We start from the raw sequence: 16072 nt of genomic DNA, 5'->3' as shown, positions 1-16072 counted from the left end.
CTCAAAGTAGAGAAAAATGGATTTTCATATTTTTTACCCCTGTCTCAGAGTGCAAAAAGATTAGAATTTTTGAAAACCAAGATTTTACAAATGACTTTTTTGAGTTAAAGAAAAGGATAAAAACCACTTCTTGCATAATTGCCTTTGCAAAACAAGAAATAATGTGTTGCCCCTCAAACATAACAATGGTTTACTGCTTAACAACTGGGTGGAATTAGATTTTGTCATCTTCTACCACTATTCCTGTTCCTATAAAAACTTTCCTACTAACTCTTTGGCTAAACAAACAAGTGACTTGCCTTTTGGTGAGGAAAACAACAAGCAAACCCCTCTCATCTCTCACTCAAAATCTCCTTTCTTACATAGTATGGGAAAAAGAAAGCAAAACATAGCGAACTAAAACTTTGTTAACTATTCACTCATAGCACTGCATTTTACATTTTCAAGAAAATATAAATTTTACTTCTAACATTTGTGGTTTTTTCTTTATTGTTTTCAAATCAGTTTTCTTAAAAGTACTGTAAATTGTTTTCTTAACAATAGAAATAAAGGGTAGAAAATAGTTTAAAAACATTTACACATGGAATAAAATTTAGCATCTCACCATTTTAAAGCCCAATATATTCATTAATTCATATTTTTTAAATATAAAACTGGCTGATACAAAACTTTCATTAGGTTTAGCAGTTTCATATTCTTCTAGCTATGCTAAAGAATGCAAGATAAACCTTTTATCAATCAGCAAACAAAATTGCTACACATATTATAAAAACTGGAGCAACATAAGCAATTTACTAGGGAGATAAATTTGAATTAAATAAATTTCCCCTCAGATTGTTTCAGCATAGATTGCATGCTGATTACCAATCAATTGCTGGACTCAAGATGAAAAAGAAGATTTGAAACCTTCTTAGTGTAAAGAGAGAGAAAAATTCTCTTTGTTGCCTACAAGCTCTTGCTATTGCCCTTCACTATGTAAATTGGTGTCATTTTAACCAAAAACATTTATTTCCACAAAACCAGAACACTACAGCTTTAAAATTTTTTTCCCTATTTTTTCATTAATTTCTCAGTAGCTTTATTTGAATTATTAAAAATAAAAGTTATTAGAAGTTATTAAATTCTCAAATACATCCACATACGTGCAATTATCATAACAATGTTATTCAAATAATAAGTATAGAATCTTAAACATCCCCATATTTGTTACATTCAAACATTCTCAAAACATTTTGCTATCACAGAACAACATACATAATGTCAACAAGAGTGCAAAATAGCTGCTTGTAAATTGCAATACCTGAGAGACTGAATTAAACCTGGTTACAGTTGCTCTAACTGATATTATTAAGAAATGGGGACTGTAAAACATTCCAAAAAAAAATTTAACAGGACCAACAATGGAATCTCCAATACAAAGAAAACTACACAACGAAAGATGTAGTAAGGAAATGGGACACTAAGACCATCTACATCTGGACAAACTAAAGAAGACAACGGAACAATAAGGTACAAACCGCGGACCGGGACTCTGCATAAGTTTTACAACTTACTCATATATGCAAGACATTTAAATTGTTTTGTAATTAACCTATGAATGGTTATAATTGATTCATGCTATGCTACTTTCACATCTCGAAGCCTCCTTCCTTCGAGATTTCACTAACCCTCATTTACCTAGAAAAATACACACCACATAATTCCTTGTTAATCACACAAAATCTAACTCTTACATAAGACACATCCATTCACACACATTCCAGATAGAATAATACAACCCACTAGAAAAAGGCAAAAGATACTACCAAATACTAATTTGTTTTGCAATTTCAAACATTCCAAAAACCATAAACAGAAACAATGATCCTGTATGTTATTCAACAAAAGCTAAAACAGATCTCACAAATCAGAGGATATTCCATTCCACACCCACAGAACAATTGTAAAAAGAGCACACTGCACACTAAAAGAAATGCTTCAAAGGCAAAAAAGAGGGGAGTTGGTATATAGCCCCCAGGAATGCTTATGGAAAGCATCATATGTTCTAAATTTCTTAAACCGTGATGATACAAACCATAGCAGGTACGAATACCAACATAAAACTCAAATACTTTCATCTTCCAAAGCACCAGTTATGATTAAAAATCTAATATCTAGGCAATGGTCAGGACCAGTACATCTCAGAACTTGAGGGAGGATATATGCCTGTGTATCCAAGGGTACCAAATTACAAAGGATCTCTTCTAAATGTGTCAGGCCTTATATTAGCCCTCCCTCACAACTGAAACAATCATCAGAGAAAATGAGTGAAGAAATTGGATTTGAAGAAACATAACCAACAATAGTAAAAGGAACACACCACACATTGAGAAACATGCTGTAAAAACACAAAAAGGGGAGGGAAAGAGATATGGGTCTGGTCCCTATATGTGTAAATCTACATTAATACTTCTTCAAAACAGGAACAATCACAAAGAAGCAATAAATAAACAGAAGCAAAAGAAACACACAAACAGTAACCAATACAAACCCAAAACTCCATGATTCAAACACAATAAAGGGTTTAAGAATGCATGTGTTAGGAGAGAATGAAACAGTGGCCACCGGAATGTGAATGAGAAAGTTGAGTGGAGATATGTATGTGTGTGAATGCAAATACACTTTACAGCAAGATATCTTAAACACTCATTCAACAACACTACCTCAAACAACACTACTTCAAACACAACATCTACAACCCAACACATTTCCCTTTCAAATAAAGACGATGCCTTTACCCAATCACACAAAATTACCCTCAGATAAAAGACTCTACACATCTACAAACCCTGAGTAATTCAAGGTTGCTTGAATATTGCACGAACCAATAAAGTTGTAAACAGCTCAATAAAGGCCTTGTGATGAGAGGCCCTGGTTTTTATAAACAGTTAAGATAAGATTGGTTACATTAAGGATGTTTAAAAAATGTATTGTTTTACAATTTGTTAATTATTTAGAGAAGGGGAGATGTGGCAAGGAATTATGGGAGTTGTAGTTTTCCACGTTCTCACACATGCTCAATCAATACTTGATTGTCATTGTTTGGAAGATCATGTGACATGCTTAAGCGCTGTATTTAAACCAAACTGTTTTGTAATAAACCTTAATTCTGCCCTGGCACTTGATTGTGTCACCGGCGGCGTTTGTGCCTTATTCACCACCTTACTCACACTTCACCTCACTCACACTTTACCCGAGATCTTCCCTCAAAACATCCCCTGCATGGGCTTTCCAAGTTCCCTCAGCTTTACCTCTCTGAAACTCTCAGTCCCCTCTGTGTTACCTCACCAAGGGTGACGGAGTTCAAGAAGCTTTTCCCTCAATAACTCTACTGAAACACCCTGCTGCCCAACACTCTGTATTACCTCTGTAACAGCTCAAAATCTGCCTTAGTGCGACTCCACAACCTTTTCTCGAGCTTCGCTAAAGCGCCTTTCACCTGCGCCCGCCTCACGGACCGGGGAGCGGCGGGAGACACTGCGCCTGAGGGGGCTGGGGGGGCTGAGGGGGCTGAGGGGAGGGCGGGAAAAGCAGCGCAATGGCGACCGCCCCCCCCGCCCCGTCTCGTCTCCCTCAGGGCACCCTCAGGGATCCTCGGTAACCCTTCGGAGCACCCTTTTCGCCCTGTGTCCCTCACAGCCCCTAAAGGGACACAGGAGACACCCGCTTAGCCCTCGGGGCACCCTCTTCCCCCTCAGAGATCCTCAGGGACGCATCGGGCACCTGCCTCTCCCCTCAGCAACATGCAGGAAACCTGCCTGCCCCTCTGACACATAGCACATCCTCCTTCCCCTCAGTGAAACCGGGGGCACCAGCCTCCTCCTCTTGTGACCCTCAAAACCCCTCAGTGACATTCGGGACACCACATATTTTGACCCCCAAAATGTCCCCTACTCAGCTTTTCCCTCCAAGATTTTCAGTCTGTCCCTCACACTTTACCTGAGATCTTCCCTCAAAACATCCCCTGCATGTGCTTTCCAAGTTCCCTCAGCTTTACCTCTCTGAAACTCTTAGTCCCCTTTGTCTTACCTTACCAAGGGTGACGAAGTTCAAGAAGTATTTTCCTCAATAACTCCTCTGAAAGACCGTGCTGCCCTTCTGACGCTGCTGCTGAACACTGTATTACGTCTGTAACAGCCCAAAATCTTCTCTAAAGCGACTCCACAACCTTCTGTCGAGCTCCTCCAAAGCGCCTTTTACCTGCGCCCGCCTCACGGACCGGGGAGCGGCAGGACGCCTGAGGGGCCTGAGGGGGCTGAGGCGGCTGAGGGGGCTGGGGGGAGGGCGGGAAAAGCAGCCAATGGCGACCGCCCCGCCCCGCCCCGTCCCGTCTCCCTCAGGGCACCCTCAGGGGGCCTTGGTGACCGTCCAGAGCACCCTTTTCGGCCTTTGGCTGAGGCACTTCACACCCACTAACCAGATTTTTGAGATGAATTTTGGAATGCTCGGGAAATTACAGAAGCATGAAGCCTGTGAATAACTTAGGAATATTTATGAAGGACTTGTAGTTAAAGGGCCTGTTAACCTGACATGATCCAGGTGCAATAGAGGAAAAAGGCAAAGGATTTCAGTGATGAAGAATTAAATTAATACAAGTAATTTATAGAAAATAGGCCTAATTTAACTCTTTGAGAGATTACAGGTGTAATCCTACTGTGGAGATATCATATGCTTTAACTGTTAGCTTGTTAATCTAGCGAGCTCAATATGCTACTGCTCATTTAAAATAGCTGGCACTGTAGCACATACAGTCTGGAACTGATGGGTTAGAAAAATATTGCCAGTGAGAAATAATCATCCAGTGAGGCTGTTTAAAATTGTGTCTTCCAAAGGAAAGCACTCAAAGAAAAGTGATGCCAGTTTTATGCATCCCCTGGATTTAAATATAAAATCACCATGGACAAAATATGCAGATGACACAGAAATTTGACAGCATGACAGATAATGATGCTGAAGTCACACAGAGTAACATGGATAGTTTGGTAAAGAGAATAAACCCGTGCAGTTAGCTGCTGTTTTAATATATTCACATGTCTAAAAAATAAAATTTTTAAGTATGGAGGGGAGGACAGTATCGTTGAAAACAGCAACTTTGAAAAGTGCTTATAAGTCATGTTGAACAAGTGAGTCAACACACTGTTGTGTGTGTGAGGTAAACAGGATTAAGAAGACTTTTAAAATCTATTCAGGAAGGCAGTGTGTAGGAATAGGAAGGCAATTTTTTTAATGAAGCCAGTACTAGAATATTGCTTACAAGTCAGGTGTCAAGTGTTTCTAACAGTGGAAGAAATGAAGGCGGTGTAAGAAGAAAGCCACAAAGATTGTCTGAATGCTTGAAAAAAAGCCCTACTGTGAAGGACAGAATGAATGCAATTCGCTAAGCTTATGAAAAAAGAGTTTGAAAAGTAACTTGATTGTAGCAGAGAAGTACTAACACACGGAGAACATACCATGTATTAAAAGGCTTTTTAACCTCAGGGAAGAGATTCCTGTATCCTAAACCATTCAACAGCCAAACAGGCTGCCGCCCTGCTTACAGGGGTCTCCAACGCGGGCACACGCCCAGACCCTGGCTACAGACCGGTCGCGGTGCCTGTTATTTACATTTGAGTAAGCAAGACTATGTGTTATAAATAAATCCCCGGAGAAAAGTTTTGCTGCCCTTTCTGCAAATAGTGTTGTTATCCATAAATGGAAGAGAAAATTGGAGAATGCCTGTGCGAAATACTTTGTGGTTATTCAGTTTTAGTACCACGTATGCATGTCTATCCCCAGTCTTTGTTATGATAATTGCAAGGAGTTAACTCTGAATGGATCATCAATGGATGTGACCAGAGTGGGGAGCGATGCTAAATATCGATCATTTGTGTGTCAGGTGTTGGATGGCAGTGTAAAACCATGACAAGAAAAAAGTGTGTGGTATTTTTTCCCTTAAACAAGACGCAGAGATAGTTGATACAAGGGTACAGTATTAATTACTCAAGTGCCATGGTACCTCTGTAAGTTCCCATTTAAAGAACTCTTCCTTTCACTTGTATGATACATAGCTGGCAGTTGTTAATGAACTCTTGCAGATAAGAAGTTATTTTGTGCTTTTCAAATTTTTTTTCTTTTTTCAGAAAAAGGTATAACCACATACCTCCGTGAGGTTTTATTATGCTGTGCTGATGGCTCACACAATGCTGCAAATTGTTCTATTTACTAAAGCATCTCTAGCCTAAGCATCTGTGGGCTGCTGCCACCGACTGGATGCATGAAATATACTGTGTGATAACATCAGACTCTCCTTTATTATTTCTAATTCAGATCATGTCTACTGGATCATGTCTACTGGATACAGTCTTTTGAATCTACTTCCAAGGTGTTTTCTGTAACAAAGAACAGAGCAAACAACTTCCAAGGACTCTAAATGTAGCAAGACTATCTGTTGACCTCAGAAATGAGCTTAGTAATGGTGATGTCTTTTCTGTTGTATGTCCTGGAACCAGAAAATGCTTAAATTGTCTTTTGTTGTTGTTGTTGTTTTTTCAAGTGAATTTTAATACCTGTGGTTTGGATTTGAACACATGTCAAGGGACACTTCTAACAGTCGTTTTAGCTGTGTCTAAATATAGACACAATATAGACACACACACAATATAGAGATTGGAAAAGGGGGTGATAGGTATAGGGAGGGAACGAGCAAGATTACAGTGTCACTATTGCAATCTGTAAGAATCTCCAGTTGCTGACTATTTCTTGTGTCTCTCTCTCTCCTGATAAATGTCACTATGCAGACACTGATCAGACAGGAGAATGCTTATGAGTTTATTTTGAGTTAATGGGTTGGTGGAAGTCCAAACTCTGCAACATGATAAAGAAAATATTTTTCTACGCAGAAGCATCAATTATTCACAACATAGCCACACCTTAGGAAAAGAGGGGGAGAAATGGACTCTGGAAATAAATGAGGGGGCTCCATAATGTAAAAGTAAAATAGATCATTTTGAAGGAAAGGGACCACTGCAGAATCTAATTCATTTGCAAAATCCTCTCTTCTATTTAGGCTCCACAGTAATTGTTAAGTCTTCCCTTTTGATGAGTTTTATCAAGGTTTTTTTGTGTCTTTTGCCACTTGTTTGGGATGAAATCTAAGAATACATAACCAGCCCATAACCCAGGGAGGTGGTGGATTCACCATCCCTGGAGGTTTTTAAGAAGAGACTGGATGTGGCATCAGTGCCATGGCCTGGGAACCACGGCGGGGTTGGATCAAGGGTTGGACTTGATGATCTCAGAGGTCTTTTCCAACCTGGTTGATTCTGTGATTCTTTCAGGCACTTTTGGAACACACTAGATCTCTTACTCATCCCAAAGACCCATATGCATATTGAATCTGCAAATATGCTTGGGAACTACTCTAAATCAGCACGGTACTTGGAGTTGTCACCACTTGGTACAGTGATGAATACTGTGTTCAAGATTTCTTTTTAAAATTTACTTTGTATTGCAAAGTGTCAGTTGAAAGTACCTGGTGTTAGTATGGTCAAATATTTTATTAGAAGGAGTCCCACTAATCCAATAAAAACAAGAAGGTAGCTTACCAGGAATGTTTTTACGGAACAACTTAAAACCAGGCTGATCATATGTACAACTTCCAAGATAAATTACAAACTTTAAAAATTGTTTTTTAATCCAAGTTATTCTCACTAATCCACATAAATATTTTTGACATTTATTATGTTTAATAAGTCTGTCCAGCCTTCACCTGGAAATACTAAAAGATATGTGTTGCCTCACTTTTGTGAATTATGAGCTGCTGGAATAACCTTAAGAAGTTCTAGTAATATTTTTACTGTCTAGCACTGTCTTCAAAATACATTATACCCTCTCTAAGCTGATATTTGATGATAGGGAATCACAGATCTTTCAATAAACAAAACAAGATCCAGAATCTTTAAAGAGCTGGACCAGCTCCTAACCTCCAACAAAGTCTGGGCAAATCTCCCTATAATTCTCAGGGTGTTAATAATTGAAAAAAAAAAAAAATTATGTACCCCCACAGAAAACTGATATAGCCCAGTGGCTTGAGAAGAGTAGATGAAAGGTGTGGTTTGTGTACATATTCCCCTACTTGGTGACAAAAAACATACATTTTGAGAAATAAGAGAAAAAAACCCAAAATGCCAAACTCCATGTGATAAAAGAAATAATTATAATTAAAAATCTTAGTCAAACTTCTGTCAGAGGCATCTTTATCATAGCTCTACCTTCTTGCAAAGGGACTGTAATAAACAATTTAGTAAAAAAAGTGTTACAGTTACATTTTGAACACTGCAGGCTTAATCTGTTTGCCCACACATGGGCACAGGGTACCAGTTAGGATGCTGCTGGTGCCTACCCAGCTGCCATCCCCGAAGTGTTCTCATAGGTTCTCTGTCACATCTGACAGCCCTCTGCACCAACACCATACCAAATTAAAAAAAAAAAAAAAATAAAAATTCCGCTAGTGCACTATTCAATAATTATAAGTGAAAAACTTTACTCTTAGATTTTTTTATTAACTTATTTTGCTTTTACAACCAGATTTCATACATTATATCCTAGTCAGTAGTTTAGCTAAAAAATTCCATCCAACATCCTTATAATCTGTAATAGAAACAAGCATAAAATAATTATACAGGAAGCAGCGAAATAGAGATTTTACACATCTAAATGCAATCTCTAGCAATTCAGGTCTTTTCTCAGGCTAATAATAGAGCTGCTTAGATTCAACAGTAGAAGACAATTGCATGTCACAGAGTGGCAAAATATAAAATGAGAAACTTTTAATATCTGTGAGAAAAATTACATTATTAGCATTCATAACATAACCTATAATGTACTCTATTTCCATCACTTAAGAGTAGTATTTGTTTCATCTATTCAGAGCAACTCTGGATATGAAGATCTAATTCCTGGACACAATCTTATTACAGCATCTGAGATCAACAGGACTGTTGCTGCCTTTCCTGCACTCACAGGACTTGTGGGTACAGACTCTGAGGACACATTCATGTTTAATTATTGTGAAAATGTCACATAAAGAAACGAGAAGAGTGCTAAATCACTGTACAAAGATTTAAACTGGAAGCTGGTAAGGTTTTAATAACACTCTGCTTGTGAATTAGGCTTCCAATAACACATAAAAGTATTATGAAGCTTTAGCTGGTATAAAGCAGTCTCTTATTGTTTAATGTATTTGAAAAGAGAATGGTTGTACTTTGTGGTAACAGAAATACCAATTATGTATCTAACTCTTAGTTTAATTCACTTAATGATAGCTGCAGTTAAGGCAAACACCAAGCTTAAATTCTTGCTCTTCAGTTTGTGAAAGCAGAGGACAATATTAATTCCCCATGTTTATGGGAGTGCAGTAATGGAAGCCTCCTCTTCCACAGGGACCCAGGCCCCTGCTGCACAGCCATGTGCCCTCATGGAGTGCCTCTCCCACCAGCTGGGCTCCAGCTGCACCCCAGGCCAGCTCCTGCCCGGTGCCCCATGGCCATGGCAGCTCCTCCATCACCAGCCATTCCCCCTCACCTACCACAGCACCTCCAGCCTTTCCTCTGTATCCCAGGATATCCAACCACCCAACTGCTGCAGGCAAGAGTGGTGGGGCAGTTTGAAAGATGCTCACACACTTGGTGTATGAGGTGCCTGTGCACATGCGTTGGGAATCTCTGTGAGGAGAGGTCGGGGCTGCCCCGTGCCCGACACAGCGAATTCCAACCAATTCCAGGACAACCCCACCACGGGGCACAGCTGAGCCCCTCACTGGCACTTCCCCTTCATTCCTTACTGCAAGAGGAAGACTAAAGAATCCCAACCTATCCTTTCACCCACAGTGCCAGGTAGTTTTATACAATCCCAAAACTACTGTAGCTATTTTACCACCAAGAGCTGCCCTGCCACATGCTCTCTCTGCAGTTTCATCTCTCCTGCCACTACAAGTTTTAATTTGAATGGTCTTGCTTAGGAAGAAAAAGAAGCATCTCAGGGCCAACACCTCTCATCTTGGTAGCACAAAGCAGGCTTTGCTAGCATGAGGTTTTTCTTTACCTGGGTTAAAAGCTGATGACGCCTCAGCTGTCTATAGAAGTGCAGCACAGAAGGATCAGCTCTCACTACTTTTGGGTCAAAATCCAGAACACGGAGACCTGCAAGGCTGCGGGCTCGGGAGAGGGCTACGTAAGCCTGCCCACTTTCAAAGACACGAGACAGGGAGATTTCCACACAATCTAAAGACATGCCCTGCCAAAGACACAGAGAACTTTGTTACAGAACAAACAAACAAGAACACTGTGCTGTACCAACACTAACCTGTGAGTCTGTCAAAGGTACCGTTCTTGGTGTAAGGGCTTGATTAAAAAAAAAGAAAAAAACAAAGAAGTCTTTTGTTTTACTGTGTAACTGATTAAAAGACGAGAATCAGAAAGGAAAGGCAGTTTCCTACTGTCAGTAAATTGCTAGCAGATAGTAGAATCCACTAACTCCAGAGAACCTCTTGTTGCATGAAACTCCATAAATCCCATCTAATCAACACAGCAGGGAAAGAAATCCTGCTGGTTTCACTCCTAGTAGTTAACTAGAGCAGTCACCATTCTCAAGCAGTCCTCAGGCAGATCAGAGAGTTTGGGTTAGGCCTGTCTGCAGGGCTGTCCTGGGCACAGCAGAATTTACAGCCTGCCCTGGTTTAAACAGTGGCACAGGAACAATAAGCAGTGGCACGGGAACAAACTCACAGGTTTCCAAGACCAGTATTCATCAAAGTGTACGAAGCCTTCTGGAAGGGAAGGAACTTTGAGAAAGTTACACTGTTACATTGAAAAAAACCAAACACACACCACCATCAGCCCAAAGAGAGCTGTGGCTCTGGCAGCTGCCTCAGTTATACTGTAAACCTCAGGGTCTCTGGTGCTGATGACTCTCAAGGAAACACTGCTCTCATCAGCCCACAATGGTAAATAATGCTGCTTTATAGTCCAACACCAACTATGCAGATGGCAGCACCCCATGGAAACTCCAGCAGTGTATCTAGTCCATCTGTGACCCTATAGGCAGGTATCATGAGCAGAAGAGGTGCAGCTAAACACACATATTCTGGAGTTCCCCCCCCAACAAGGGCCTTTCAGCTTTCCCTTTTGTTTTACCAGCAATGCAAGCTCACCCAGGAAATAAGGCTTATGATGGTGTGCAAGTCTTTAGACAGCTGTATAAGGACACCCACCTGACTCTTGTGAATGGAAATGGCCCATGCCAATTTTAAAGGCAGCTGTTGACGACTCAGGTGAACTCCTGATGGTCCTTTGAAGACCCATTTCTCCATTCTTATGACCTGTGTGACCCCACAGAGAAACCTCACCTTAGGCAGCCCTGTAGGAATGGGAGCAGGAGAGAAACAGAGATGTATTCCTGACACTCAAAAGCCAGGAAGTCAGCAGCCTAAGAACACTTTTTTCCCCCCCTCCTAAACCAAACCTAAACCCGCAGACAGTAAATAGCATGCACTGAAATGATGTTTGGCACCTACTTAAGGCAGGAGAATTAAAGTCAGGTAATTTATCAGCTGAGATGCAGAGAAAAATACACATTGCAGGTAGCAGAACTTTATTCTTTGAGAAAAAACAAACAAAAACTTGCTTGAACAAAAGAAAACAGGAAATGCAAATGAGCACCCACATCTAGACAACACAGAAAAGCAAACACAAGAGGCCCATAGATAGCTACAGCTGATGCAGTGCATGACATAACAGCTGGTGAGAGCCCCAAGCCTGCAGAGATCTCCTCCCTGCTTTCCCTCTAATTATTCTTACCAGGCAGTAAACAAAGTTGAGAAATCATCAGCCATCAATGAAAAATCGTTTTGTTATTTTTCCCCCTCTTCCTTCAACAAGAGATCAAGAAGCTCACTTACCCTTCTGTTCACTTTCAAATCCTACAACAACGCCTCGTGCCCCGTTCACCAGCCCTTGAGACACATCCAGATTCTTTGCTAGCATCACCTACAGAGAAAAAGAAAAATCCTTCAGTGCACTGGGTTTTCAGCCTGTTCAGCCACCTGCAGTTAAGCTTCTTTCCAGGAAGCATAAGCACATCAGGCTGATAGGACCATATCATCCTATCCTGCCTACTGCAGGAGAGAGCACCATCTCCAACTGAAATTATTTCATAGCCTTTCCTTCCTAGGATTCCCAGCTATTTTACAGCATTGAACACTTCACTTGAGCTGCTTCCATCCACAGCTATGAGCTGCCTATGCTCTCTGCTACTGAAAGCTTCTAAACCTGATTGGAAAAGTGTGTCAAAGTCACAGCAATCATCATTGTCCCCAAGACATGGACTGCACTCAAATCAAACTCATTTTCTGTTTCGATAAGATTCCAAGCAGAGAAAATATAAAAGATTGGAACAGAATCTTCTGTTGGCCTGGCATAGACATTCTATATTGAATCTGCATTCTGTGTATTAATCTACTCTATATATTTATCTGATATTCCTTTATTTTTCTTATACCATTTGATCTGCTGTTCTATTCCATGTGTATGTACACATACTTACCTGAGCTCCAAGCTTCAGCTTAACTCTACCACCCACAGGACACTGAGCATCAATTAACTTCACTAGCATTGGGTCACTATCCAAAGCCTCAAATGTGTGCACTTCTGTTAAGGAAAGAAAGACATAACAAATTGCAGCTGTTGAACACATTATACACAGCATGACAGGAGGCTCAGCATTTATTTCTAATAGCAATTTCTCTTTTAATATCCATTCTGCTCTGCTGCTAGGACATCTTCACACAAACCTTGTCACATCTAACAACAGAGTTCACTATTGCCTCTCTTCCCAACAGAATTTGCAGAGCACGAAAAGGCACAGGAATCAAAGGCCAGCAGTAAATAAGAACTGAGCAGCCAGCATTTTGAGCATATGACTAGTTTCATTTGCTGCCAACATCAGATCACTAAAGGAAGTATCCAGAAAATATTGCCAGAAAGGGAGGCAAAAATTGAGAAAGCCCTTAATAAGATGCTATAGAAAGGAAAAGCAGAGGTGTGGAGGCAAAAAATGACCAACCCTGTTTCATAGCAATCAATGAGCTTGCTGTCTATTACACACCAAGAAGTGACACTGAATATTTAACCAAAAACCTGAAGTTTTTCCCCAGGCAGCCGAACTCCAACACACAGAGCTTTGACTGGTGCTGCTGTGCATGACAGAACACTAGTTCTTCCTGACACCACAGTATCCCCACTGCATCCACTCAGAGCTCAGCCCCAGAGCCAGCAGTTTCCTCCAGGGAGTTCACCTGATAGCTGTTGCAAGCGTCTCTCATTAGTTATTTCGACATCATCTTTATGGGTGCAGAGCCGTGTAGCCAGGATCCCATCACACTCAGACCTGTTAGTAGCTGTCTGCATCAGCTGCCTGGTAACCTCCTCTGTGCACCTGGTAACCAGGAAAAGGGAGTTATTCTTTAAAGTGATCAGGAACAGGTCTTGAGCAGCAGTAACCTTCACACAGCTGGATCTGTCTGTGCAAGCTGCAGGCCTCCAGAGAGGAGGACAGAGAAAGATATATAAAAGTTGGAGAACAGTGCCAGTGTGTGGGCCCTGGCCACTGCCAGCTCAGGATCCACTGAATTAACTCACAGAAATCAAGGAGGAACCCTAGAAAGTGTCCTTCCTTACCAGAGCAGGATATATGAAATCTGCCTATGTTAACTAAAGCTTTTATAGCTTTTGCCCCCAGCTACATATTCCTGATAGAGCTCAGAAAAGTGACAAACTGCTCTTTCTTCTGCTCCATAGGTGGTGAGCAGAGATTACAAAGAGATGAGCTTCTCCTCACCTGCCTAAACGTATTGCACTCAGGAGTGAGACAAAGGTCTTGTCAGTCTGTCGCCGCACTTCAGTCAGCTCCATGTTTATGTGGATACATTTCCTCCAGCTTTTTGCCTGCAAAAATCATTCTCTGGTTAAGAAAGAGACAGACTTGAAGTATGAGAATGAGTTCAGGGGCAGTTTTGTACCTGGAAGCAGAACTTGTTTTCTTCATTAGCCTTGCAAACTGGACGGAGCTGCAAGAAGTCCCCACAGATGATTAGCTGAATTCCCCCAAAAGGCTCATCCCGTTTTCTGACTGCCCTGAAAAGAGATGGAAGAGAGAAGTTTTGAATGTCCTCCAGAACCTGGACATACTCAGATCTCAGAAGTTACTTGTTAATCTGTCAGGATATTCAAATATACACCACCTGCATTTAAAAGATGTTTATCCTCAGCTGAATCAGAAGAGCTCATACACTTAAGCAATGGTAAGACATTAAATTTGCTTTGCTTACCCACCCAGATGCCATTGCCAGTCTTTCTTTGGTGGCTATTATGCTACAGCTGCTTCTCTCTGCAAGAGAGAACTTCTGGGAACAGCTCTATTCTGGACTCAGCTCTATAGACAACACTTAGCTCAGGAGATGGAAAGAGCAACTAGAACAGCCACAGCTGTGAGTGAAGACGGGACACAATCAAAACCTATCTCATGATAAAGATCTGCCCAGACGCTATGATTCCATGCTTCCTTGCAGTCCTATGCCAGCAGCTGCCTTGTATCGATTCACAAAACCCGAGGAAGGAAGCAGCCTGGAAATTTAGGAAAATTCATTTCAGTTAGTTGTTTGACCTGCCGTTTGCTTACCTTGCCACTGCCTCCAGCCTGTCAAAGAACTTTCCATCTCCCATTGAGATCTCATCGATGATCAGGTGCTGGCAGGCCAGCCAGTGCTGGTGCACCCCCGGCCTCTCCGCCAGCTGAATGCACTGTTCCAGCGGTGCCTTCCCAGAGCCGATCCCTGGCAGGGGAGAAGAAAGCAAAGCTTTGGGAAGCTCCTGATTCATTGGGAAGGGAGTGAAAGCTCCCAGCCCCTCGCTGTCGGGCAGGCATTACCTGCAAAGGCATGGAGAGTGGTGCCACCGATGTGGCAAGCGGCCACTCCCGTGCTGGCTGTGGCATAGGTGACGTTCGGAGGGAGGGAGCCCACGATCCTCTTCAGCAGGAAGGACTTCCCAGTCCCTTCGAGGAGAGAGAAGCAACAGGTCAACAGCGAGGCCCGAGGGCTTTCCGCAGCGAGAGCCGCCGGGTGCCCTCACCTGCGCAGCCGGTGAAGAAGATGCTCTTCCCGCTCCGCACGGCTCCCAGCACCGCCTCCTGCTCCGCCGAGAGCCGCGCCGGGGGCCGCCTCTCGGCGCGGGGCACCTGCGGAACAGACAGCCAGCGGTGCGCTGTGAGGGCAGCGCCCGAACCCGGGCCCGGTACCGGGGCTGCCCCTCGCCCCGGGACTCACCTCGGCGGGGCACTCCCCCCGCCCCTCTCCGCAGCCGCGGCGGGGGCCGGGGTTGCGCAGCAGGTCCCGCTCCTGTACCGGGCTGATCACGACGAAGGACGCCGGCGGCCGCTCCAGCAGGCGCGGGGGGCGCGCCGGGCCCCGCGACCCGGTGACCACTTTGAGCCGCAGGAGGCGGAGGAAGCGGCGCAGCGCGTCCGGGGGGCAGTCGGAGAGCAGGACCTGCGCGCCGCCCGGCCCCACTCGCACCGCCGCCCGCCCCTCGCCCGCGAACTGCGTGAAGAGCCGCACGGCGTCCCCGCTCAGCGCGAAGCTCAGCACCGCGGCCGCCGCCGCCCACCACCCGCAGCACGGGCTGGCGCAGCTCGTCGCGGCCCAGCAGCACGGTGGCGTCCCGCAGGACGCGGCGGCGCGGGCCGCAGCCCCCCGGCAGCGGCTCCTCCACGGCCACCGTGCAGCGCAACCGCGCCGCCTCCATCGCCCCGCCGGCCGTTTGAACGCGCCACGTGCGCCGCCGCCAATCGGCGCCCGGGGGATTTAACCCGGCGGCCAATGGGAGGCGGGAAGGCTAGCCGGCCAATGGGCGGCCCCGCGGGCCCCACGTGAGGCGTTGCCAGGCAGCGGGACGCGGGGCCGGCGCGGCCATGGCCGCCCGCGGCGGGCAGCGGGAGCGGC

The 16072-nt window shown here is 43.6% G+C and overlaps 1 pseudogene; it reads right to left on the bottom strand.

Annotated features, from left to right (window-relative positions):
* Positions 1-8558: 8558 nt before the first annotated feature.
* On the bottom strand, positions 8559-15962 carry LOC135423354 (ATP-dependent DNA helicase PIF1-like; annotated as a pseudogene).
* Positions 15963-16072: the final 110 nt, after the last annotated feature.

Source organism: Pseudopipra pipra, chromosome 16 (assembly GCF_036250125.1).
Source record: "Pseudopipra pipra isolate bDixPip1 chromosome 16, bDixPip1.hap1, whole genome shotgun sequence".
In the NCBI taxonomy this organism is placed as follows: Eukaryota; Metazoa; Chordata; class Aves; order Passeriformes; family Pipridae; genus Pseudopipra; species Pseudopipra pipra.
The sequence above is the reverse complement of the archived record's forward strand: the minus strand, read 5'-3'. Positions and strand labels throughout refer to the sequence as shown.